Below are 11,791 nucleotides of genomic sequence, written 5' to 3' on the forward strand. Positions count from 1 at the left end.
CAAGAACCCAACTAGACATAAATGAGTGTTCTGAGCAATCAGTTTGGCTTACACTGTCGGCTGACAGACATCATTAAATGTCTCTCCTAACCCAGGAATAACAACACACTTTAGTAGGAGCATGAGTTTCAAGCCTTTACCTGCACTGAAGTTTATTTCCACCATTCATAACAAAACCAGGGACTGTCACACAGAGCCAAGCCACCAAGATAGACCTTTAGCTGCAAACATGGAGATCTGGGGTTTTTTTGATACATGTATATATAGGAAGATATATAAAGAGATCTAATAAACCAATTTGCCTCCAAAAAGATTGTGTATTAGGAAAAATTTCTGAGTTGGGTGTAGAACGAGAGCTACATATGGGAAATTTTATTAGGATGGTAGGAAAGGATACATCCCCTCACCAGCTGCCTGCTGCACATTCTTCCTCTTGAATATAAGGGATTTACCAGCAGTTGTGTGTACCAGACTCACAGAAAGGCAAGGGATGGCCAGGCTTTGAAGTTACAAGTAGCACTTGACTGCACAAAGAGACAGAGCCTCCCTGTGCTGACAAGGGCACAGGCAGGACTCACAACCCTCAGGAAAACACTACACCCTAAAAAAAGGGGACTTGCTTCCCAGTGGAGAGCAGTACCTCCTTACTTTGAGATCTTTCTCCATGAAAATCAATAAAACTTTCACAGAGGCTCTGTGGGAAGAGGTCCTTCCACTACTGCCTTCAGGTCACGGACAGAAGCAAGAGGGATTTTAGTGAATACCGTCTGACTGTTTTTTCTTATCACTGATTCCCTGCTTTTTTCTTTTAATCCTAGCTAGTGCACGTCCTTTTATTCTGTCCCAGATTTTTTTCCTGGATACATTACAAGAATGAATGGAAAAATAGGTTACTCCAAAACCACTAAGATCCATACTTTTGAGGCATTCCACAAAGAACAAAATCTAGTCCAAACATATATGGGTCATATAAACTTTAAACCCATTTATAGAACTGAATATGCATAACTCTATTCTTTTATGTAAATATTTCTGACATCCCTGATCTCGCTTCAGGTTTCTTCAATGAGTAAGAAAGTACAGGAGAAGGCAGAAGAATCAATTTTCCATGTTTTCAGTAATTCTCCAACATCATTACCTTCACAAAATAGAATTTTATAAATATTATCAAATTACCTCCTTGTTACAACAGAATAAGCACAGCTATAGCAAACTGTATTTTTAAAGAACAACTTCAGAAAAAAAACCAATAGGTTTTTGTTTTCTATACTGTTTCAATAAAATAAAAATAGATGAGTTAAAGCACATAAAAGGAAAAGGAGAGGCACCGAAATGTTGTTCTGAAAGATCACTAAGGAGCAAACCCTCCCAAATTCCTCTTCTTTGACTTCACCACAATCATAAAATTAACTCCTCTGGAATGTAAACAGGTTTGTCTTCTGTTCAGCTACCAATAAAATTAAGTCAGCCTTCACCTGACCTTTGTGAAAAATGGGATCACAGTGGTCCGGTTTCCCTGGACTGCCCACAGCTCCTAAAGCTTCTCCTTCTTTCTGCGGAACACCTCATGGTAAACCAGCAATGCACTATTGGTTAAAAACTCAGCACGGCGGTTCCCCGGTTAACTTCTCTTACTTGTCTAACTCCACCAGTTTAATAAAATGGATATTGCAACTTTTCAGTGTATTGTAATATGGAAATAATGCTCAAACTCTCAAGCTCTGAGATTAATTCAGGACACTAACAGTAGTTACACAGAAACGTGCCATTTTATTATTAGTCAGAAGAAGAAATCCCACAATTGCTCTTCATAAAAGTAGTGCGGCTGTGAGAAATCCGGTACCCAAAGAGAAGACACTTCAGATTAGATATTCTCGTCTAACAAACCTTCAGGGGAGTTTGTGTAACTTTGTGCTTCAGCCAATGGACTTCACATTAAATGGAAGAAAAACACCACCGTAATGACCTTGAGATAACGATGTGTTTTATGGTAAGTAGAATGATGCTAATAAATTGAAGCTAAAAACTTGCCCCAATTATTCATTTGGTACCAAACCCCTATTGATTTAAAAGAGTTTTGCATCTCAGACCTGAGGAATTTCTAGAGGAAGGAAGGGCAAGCCGGCCAGGAGGCTCTTTCCCTCCGTGCTCTGATTTGAGCAGCAAGAGAGAGCCCCCATCATCATTGTATTATATTATCCATACCACAGATCATATACATTATGATCAGCTTGGGATTCAGCTCTACTAATCCAGAAATCTGTGTTCATGAATGTTTGTTAGCCACTTGCCCAGTCTCCCTGTGCTGTTGAGAGAAACAAGCATTTCTAAAGTGTAGTTCCTCTCCTACTGGCACAGTCGGTGAAATCACTCCCTAGAATGGTTTCTTTCTCTCCACTGATGATAAGATCCTGAGGTTAAATCACATCTGGAATTAGATGACATGATTCTCACCCTTCCCACCTTAACCATTGCTTTGAGATCCCAAGTATTTGTACTTCTGAAAAGAGAACTGCATTTTCTTCACAAACCTGAGGTTTTCATTTAAGCATGTATTTTAAACAGCTGATTTTCTGTTCTCCATTTTCATTAATTAAGCATCCGTATGTTTTCCATTTTTTATTCAGCTCTTCTGTCCAGCCAGAAAATCATGCCATAGTTGTAGACTACTGAGACCTACTGACTAAAGCTCAACAGAGGTGTGTACCTCGGGAATAAATGCACTCAGCTAAGCTAGTAATATTTTTCTCCAAGTTTCAACCCAACTTTCTACTTGAACTCGACCTTGATGTAAACTAACTCTGTGCTCATGCTTATATCAGCTAAAGCCAGTATAAACAGGGAAGGGCATAGCACAAAATACCAAAACCTCTTGAAAGCATCCTGGTTATCTCAATAAAGTTTAATGAGTCTGATCCCAGCTTTATTTACATCAGATCTTTGCATACTCAGTGTATGCAAAAATTAAAACAAAAAAGAAAGAAAGACAGAAAAAAGCCATAAAATAATTAAACTGTCTTGGACAACTTATGTTGGTAGTAGACAGACTTACTAGGTAATATTAGTTAGCTACACTTGTATATATATATGTCCCAGCAAACTATATGGTAGATGTTATACTGCTATACTATCCAGTGTTGAATGAATGAGTGTGACTAGTAAAAGAACAGCTAGTGTTTATTATACCTGTATTTGAATAAGACTTTATTAGGTTAATCCTAAAAAGAATATAACTCAAAATAACATCTACTTTTATGTCTTCTGCTCACATATCCTAATGATAAATATTAAAATCATATGGGATGAAAAAGCTTCTTCCTGTAGTGACCCATGGAACAGTTTGCCTGCTTCCTTGCCTACGACTTGCCTTGCATTCATTAAAAAAGCGGCCTCCTGGATTTGAAAGACGCTTGTGCCACAAACAGAGGATTTCCACCATGAACATCTTGGGAGACTGATGTACCCCTTCACTGCTTGTTGGTACCATTATCACCTGCCCATAGGAGCTACTTATCACCAAACTGTAGTTATTATTATGATTCCTTTTTTCAAAGAATCCTATGTCACGTAGCAGAAACTGGGGGAAAGGTTAAAAAGAACAGCTCCCTTTCTTGCTTTGTAGGTGCTATTGGGGAACAACATCTCTTTTCTGTTGCCAGACCTGTCAAATACCTCACACAGAGCATGAAACTTATTTGACAGGAGTTTCAGGTTCTCCCACTGCTGCACCTCCATCTCAAAGACCAGTAGTTGCCCGCCACAGCCGCCCTCCTGCCCCAGCACCGAGCACACCATGTGCAGCTGGCTGGCCTCTTCCAGCTGTACTGTTGCCTACCAGTAAAGATTTTTTGTTACAGGACCCGCAGCAGCACGTCCCTCAGCACAGTCCTAGGCTCACAGAACTCCCATCGGCAGTCACCGTACAAATCTAAAACGTTATGCTCAAAGCCCTCTCCACCCTATGACAGGACACGCACGTGTCACGGACCTTCTGGGTAGGCTTTTCCCTACTCTAATCAAGCAATGTAGCATCCAGGAGCTGACAAATTGGGACAGGACAAAACTGAGGCAAAGCTTGGCCTTTCCTCACGTAAAATAGCATCAGGAATTTTTAGGCTAGTAAAATGGAAAAGGACTACACAGTTTGCTCAATGTAAGGATTGTTTTATCGATTTAATGCAGGTCACAAATGAGAAATTGGTTTAGGAACTCTAACTAAAAGCATCTACAAACAAGACTTACAGATAAGTAAAGTTTGATTTTTATATCAAGATTCTTGAGAAATTTGAAGACTAAATTTGCCCTCATTTATAAAGGTGAATCAACAAGAGCTATGTGCCTGTAGAGAACTGGTCAGAATTGGGGCCATTACTAATAAGACAAGCCTTTGGGCTACAGGCATTGTCTGCAAAACTGAGGCATTTGAAAACCAGTTTCTCATGGATATTTTCTCTCATTATGAAGCCATCATAGCAACTGGTAAACTGAATAGGCTTTGTTATAAAAGTCCCAGGGGCTCTCTACTCTTGGTAGAGATATACTGAGGCTGCAAATTTTGGATCTGAGACTGGATTTCAAGCACACTAAAGTTCATGAATAATTGGTTCCAGGAGGTAGTCCCGTTCTAAACATGGGGAACATTTGCAAAATTCCTAACTGGAAATGAGTGTTGAACATCATCAGGGTTTGGAGTTATTCATCTCCAGGGTTTTAACTGAGACCCATCTGTAGCTGTAAGTCAAGGCTGGATACAAATGGAGGAACTGCAGAAGAAACCTTACATTGTGTGAGTGCACTGCACTCACAATGGCTTTGTCACCTCTCTCCATTTTTATTATTAAATTTTCCAGAGATCATTTTAAGTGTGTATACACTGCTACTCTGAGTTAGTAAGGTAGCAGTTACTTGCATGCTGTTACAAAAACAATATTCAACAATCATATTTTATGTGATACTTACAGTGCTACTATTAAAAGTTGTATGAGAAGTTTTTACTGTGACTTGAAAACAAGAAGATTTATTGTGGTGCAGTAATACTGATTTTCACCTTATCTGCATGGATTACTAGTGCGCTGTGCCTTTCCACAGCTCCTAAATGACTACATATTGCCATCTAGTGGTATAGGGCTTCAGTTCTTTTGAAAACTGCTAAATTTAGACTAAAGTTTATAACTTTGGATATGTAATTGTCCAACTTGTGACCAAAACCATTGCAATTATGAATTCGGTGTTTAAAACAAACTGATCTTCTAAACTTAAAGATTTTAAAGCTTCTTATTATCCATTTTGATTTCAAAGTGTATCATTATCCATTTATAACAGGCACAATAACTAACCAGTTATTTAGAGTCTCAGGGCAAATATATAGCACCCCTTCTCACTCACAACTGATGCAAATATATTTCAGCTATTAGTGAAAGAAAGCAAAAGGTGCATAGCAAAAAATTAATAATAATGTGTTTATATATTTATAACTTTTCACATTTAATACATAAGCTCCATCTTTGGAGGTCACACCTCAGCATCAGTGCAGAACAGGCTACACGGTACACGGCACCTGTTCTACACCCTGCAAAGCAAGATGGACCACTATTATTCTACTGGATCCTTTATGCAACTCCTTTGGAAATAAACCCTTTTCTACCAGCCTTTAAATGTCTCACTTTTACCAGCCTCATTATCCTGAGACTGGCTTTCTGGCTTCACCATCCCTAGCTACAGCTGTATTAGTAAATATTCCTGTGGCCAAATGGCTCTCCTTTCCCTGCACCCAGACTGCCTACTGGCCTGTGGCAACCTGAGCTTTTCCCAGGCACTATCTAGGAAAACACTGGTTGACACAAACCAAAATTGTTGCAGGGTCTTCTCTGATAATTTAGCGGTATGGTCATGTGTCAGAGCTCAGGCCTGTAGTTTGGACCAGTTTAATTTACCAGTAAAGATGTGGACTCCATTTCTTTCATAGCTGTTCTTTGAGCTACATCCATAAAGCTGAATCTCCATTGGAGAAATTCCCGCTCAATAGGAATGCAAAGCTCTGATGTTCTGGGAGCTGACAGGACAGCCTTTTCAGAAAGAGTCTGCTGCAGTAATAAAGGATATTTTACAGTATTTAGATTGGAAAGGAAATAAACGGTTCATGAATATTCCAGCAACTTTACGCCAACCTTCTCAGGCCTACAACACGGTTAACCAGAGTTTCACGGGACAGCAAAGTTCCTGTTTTAAAGACTTCGCTCAGTATTGAAATTGAGGCACCTGGAGCATGGCATGTGCATTTCCCATCTTCTTTCCAAGGAAAAACTACTTAAAAGTGGACATTCTCTCATAGTTCATGTACAGTAATACAGTCCTGAATGCATGAGCTACATACAACCACTGCTCAGTGCTCATTCATAAGAGGTTTTCAACACTTTTGGTCTTAGATCACGATAGAAAAGTAGATGACTAAAATGTGTGTTTCCACCCATTTTCACTGCATGACTGAGTAACGTGTAAAGCATACAGTACACTTTCCAGTTTGCTAATGACTTTGTAAACAAACACTATAGTTCCCATTCAGCTGTGTGCCCTCTGCCTTCTGGTAGAAACGTTCAATCTTTTGCCAGCAGTGAAACAGTGACAAAAACACCTTCCTAAAAATTAGAAGCTAAATTATTTTTTGAACTGTAATAAACTTACTAAATATCTTACTATCATAACATATATGCATATGCTAGAAAGGTATATATCTGTATATATCACCAAAAATTCTCAGTCAAACAACACATCCTTTAGCAACAGTATAAATGACATCAGGTCTTCTTTCACACTGTGTTCGGTACAGGGTCAATACTTGAAAAGATATTAAACAATAGAATCAATTTATCCACTGAATTAAGCTTAAAAATTAATTTTTCAATTAATTTTCCACTAATTCTAGCATAAAACTGAATTAAAAAACCACTTTCTTACCACCGCCTTTGTCACTGTTTTCCAAAAGTTTCTGGGCATTATACTTTGTTACTGAATTCAAAATGAAAGAGAAAAGGTCAGACACACATCCTGAATGATGTTTTAAAGTGCACAGGGAGTAAAAAGTCCATTCACATCCAGAAAGATTTCTTAGGAGGGCTCAGCTGAAACTCGCAAACACAGTATGCTGAATGTTTGCCATCTGCTCTGTATCACTGCTTAGATTCTAGAAAATGCCTTAAAGAGTACTTTGATTCTGTTTAAGTGTGGGATGTACTGTCCGCAACAATATTATGCATATTTTTCCCTTACATAATGTCCTGGATACAATGAATGAGGTCAGTACACACCAGATTTACCAGTAGGAGTAATGGCAGCATGGAATAAATATTTGGCATAATAAATACATTTCTGTTTCTCTCATTAACTATTATCATGGGACACTTAAAAACATGAGGAGTATACGTAACAATTATATAAATTTAAATAATGCTGTTTTGATGTAAAAAAATCAAGGCAAGCTGACATCTTGTTCTTTTAAAAATAGAGCTTAAATTTCAACAACAAGGCTTTTTAGTGCCTTTCTTTTCATCTTAGAACAATCACCACTCTGTACTTCATCCCACGTACATATGACCTGCAAACTGAGAACAGATATCTAAGGCATTTGCTTATTTGTAACAAATCCTGACATCTGAAGATGCATTTATACATATATATACACATACACATGAAGATATATAACCGCATTTAAAAAATTTGTGTTTTAATTTGGCATCATCATTTAATATGTCAAATATTTTAGTCAAATGCCATTTCCTTCGATGGAGCTTCTATCACTATACATATATGTGTTTATACACAAATATACATGTATGTAAACTTATATATAGGATGTGAAACTACTATATTCTAGATTCTATTTCCTATAGTTTTCTCATACCTTAAACATCTGAGCTGAAATTTTCTACATGTGATCTCAGTTTCAGCCTCAGGTTATTTTTGTTTCGTTTGAGACATTTGATCTCAGAAAAAAATTTTTGCCACCTTCTAGTAAAGATTGATCGCAACTCTGCTACAATTAACGTTCTTTTGGGTGTGTGTTGCTTTTACAGTGTAAAGTCACCACTTATTATCAAATTATAACCTTCCGAATTATCATATTTTGCACATACTCAAGAGGCAAGTGATTGAAACTTTGCCTGCTTATTAGAGTTTTGCGGATAGAAGATTCTGTCCATATAGAGTAGTTTCCGTGCTGGAATCTAGAAAACAGATGGTATTTTGGTGGAATTAATCCCTGAAACTCAGCTAGGCTGGCTTTCATATCATCATCTGTCTGCCTTTGATTTTCTTTTCACCAAGTGACGCTGGTAACATTTCTGTTGTATGTGGTCAGAAGTAGAGGATACTTATCTTTCTCCTGTTAGTAGCTTCTTAATATATTGATTTATTTATTTTCTTAGAATCATATGAGACATTTTTTGGTACATAAATATGTTCTAAAAACACTCGCTCAAAGCACTACAGTGCATGTTCAGTCTAAAACTTCTCAGCACAGGAAATATTGTCATGCTACAACAGAATTTTAACAGAAATACAATTATTTTACTTTTCTTTATAACATACAGTAGATTCAATGGATTTATTACTGTTTTTCTCTGGCATAAAAAGCAAATTTTTACTATTTATTTTCTAGATCAAAATTCAGGGGTTCCTTGAACAGCTCATTAGAGTCAGACACTCACTTGTGCCAAGTGTTTAAGGTCTTGAGCACAGCCTTGTCTTGAAAGATCTATGAGCTGGATCACTATTCCTCTTTCTGTATATATGTAAACCTAGTGAAGCCCAATCAAACATAAACACTTATGAATGCTGATGCTCTGAATTCAGTAAATATTAAAAAAGGAAACTTCAAATGTCACTTTGCAGCAGAAAATGAAAAACTAAAAATGAGTAGAATTCACAAAAGAAAAAGGAAATGAGAAATAAATTGGTTTACATCCTTCAACTGAGTGGACTATTGAGTTATGCTTGTAACAAATAAACAGAGAGGGATGCAGTTTGAGGTAAGAATATACTGTTTGAAAACTATAGGGTAAAAGACAGAATAAAAGTTTGGGTTTTTTAAGAAAGGGTTTTATTTATGGAACTAAATTTCTATAGTTCTAATTTACCTTCATAACTAAAATTTATTTTTAAGGGATATTACACACTATTATCACATGATTACCAGAATCTGTGAAAGAATTAGAAGTTTCAGAAACAAGCCTTAATGAATCAAATCTTTCTCATTTGCATTTATAAGTTATAAAAGTTACAAAAGTGGCAATAGCTAATAATTTGCAGTGGCTGATTGAACACTATGTGAGTGGTGTGATAAGCAGGCTGGAAAATTCGTTATACTATGACGTTTAATTTTATTTCTTACATTAAAAAGTTACAAATACAATCCCCCAGAGCAAGCATTCATTCGGTGATTGAAATATTAACATAAAAACCTCACCATTCAATATTGATAAGAAAATCAAACTGTAGGCAACATCTTCCAAGATTTCTCAAATGCTCAGTCCTAACATATGTCTGCTCTTGCAGATTGCTACTGATTGCTGGAAAAAAATTATAAACTTCAACAGTACTAATCTGCCCCCTTGTGACAGACTAAGAAAAATTTTTAGATTAATAAAATCCTGGAGTCTTTACACTAAAAAATTTTATTGAGAGTTCAGTTAGGCTGAAATCAAGCTTCTTGATGCTGTTGTGAGAACAGAGCATCACTAAATGCAGGCCACTAAAAATCCATCGTAACACATTCACTAAATGACAGTCATATAACAGGTCTGTCATCAAATAGTGCTACATCTCCTGATGTCTTATACCAATTTGGGTATAAAAAAATATAGTTCTGAAAGTTTGACTTCAAAAGGTGACAAAGTAATTTTCAAGGGTACTTGTTCTTTTGTTACTGCACATATGTAGTTTGGAAAGCCAAGACTGCCTAACGACATTTATAGGAGCTGTTTTTCAGCTCGCTAATTAGAACACTCCCTCAAAAACTTGAAAAGAGCAATTCTTCAGTCTCAACTTTATAAGGGAATGAAAAAATCAAAAGAATATAATCCTTTAATTTACTTTGTAAATGACTTGTAGAAGGACAGTGTTCCACTTTACTCTGAAGCACAAAGAAGTAGTCTATAAATTCTTATGCTTGGTTAAAACTTTGTCATTATAGTCATCAAATGCATAGGTCAGCACTATAAAACATTGCCACAACAACACCATTTCATGAGATGAAAAAGTTGTGAAGAAATTTTCATGCCAGAGACGACAGAATAGAGCAGTCCTAACTGAAACTGATTAAAGGTGCTGCTTCCACGAGTAAAATGATACCTGTGTGAGGCAGGGTAAGAAAGAATTTGCTCAAATTTCCCTGGTCCCAGGAGATAACACAACAGTTAAGGGAAAATGTCACGTAGCTGTTTCTGCAGTAAATGAGGAAGCTAAAAAAAGGGGGAAAAGGGAGAATACTACTGTGGATGAGATGACTATAGATACAGAACACATGAGATGAAATTGTCAGTGAATTTACCGGAGACATTAACACGTCATTTTTGTAAAGGTCATCTCACGGGAGAATCTCAGTCTTACTACACCCCGATGACTGTACATCACAACCTTTGCCCAGTACAGGACATCCTCTAATCTTAATTATTCTGATTGCAAGGTTAAAAATAGCTCTTATTAGTTACTAACACTAGTTAGTTACTAACACCAAATTTTGGCTCTTCCTGTCTCAAAGACAGGACATTGTTTTCTTTAGAGTTGTCTATTCAATCAGATCACACAGAAGAAAGAAGCAGCTACATATATTCACCAATTCCAAGATCTTTTCTCTTTTACTTATATGCAATGATCTACTCTATTATACAGTCAGAATCCTAATCAGATGCCAAGCAGGCTGTGCTGCTGCAAAAAAGCAGTTATAACCTGTCTGCAGCTCTGCCTACACGGTTACTTTAGACAAGCGCCAGATCCCCCAGCCTATATTCTGTGCTCATCAGGAGATGTATGACCGCAGCAGATGTCGCTAACAAGGCTGCTAAGCAGCACGGTTAATTAGCCAGGGCCAGGCACTGAGGTGCGCACACTTTGGGTTGGCTCAGAACACTCGCAGTGCGAGGTTGTATCAGCTTCCAGCACCGGCATAGAAAGGCTGTGTCTGCTCACAGCACGACATGTAGGCCTAGTCTGAACATAAATCAGAGTCCAAAAGCATTAGAGTACCTGCCCAGAAAAATCACTGAGGAAAGGAATAAAAAATTAAATTAATCTTGAGATACTTGGTCAACGTATGGAAATATAACATCATCCAGTATTTTCCTCTTTAAGACTGGTGATGTACATGTGATTCTGGAACTCAGATAGCCAGCTTGTATTTTCTGAGAAGTCTCTTGAGATACAATTCATCTAATCAAATGGGGACTCCTACATTATAGAAATCTACATCTGGGCTAGACATCTAGATACCTTTTATAAATAATGGAAAGAAACAGGAGATTTGAAAGAGCGATTAATCTCATTCTAAAGTAGCTATCTAAAAATACCTCAAATGAGTCATACCTTAAAAGTGCCTATTTCTCTCTATAAAAAGAGCACCAGACCTCCAGCTCGGATGTAGACTACAGTTCTGCGGTCATCTAAAGACAAGAAAGACGAATCCCACTGTCTGTGCCTATGTTCCTTCAAGTGAGGATAACTATATTTCTTAATTGGTTAGGGGAATGTTAAGGTATTTGAAGCTGTGAATAGTTCAAAGACTGACTTCTCGTGGGCCAGG

The sequence above is a fragment of the Numenius arquata genome, chromosome 7, assembly GCF_964106895.1.
Source record: "Numenius arquata chromosome 7, bNumArq3.hap1.1, whole genome shotgun sequence".
NCBI classification, from domain to species: domain Eukaryota; kingdom Metazoa; phylum Chordata; class Aves; order Charadriiformes; family Scolopacidae; genus Numenius; species Numenius arquata.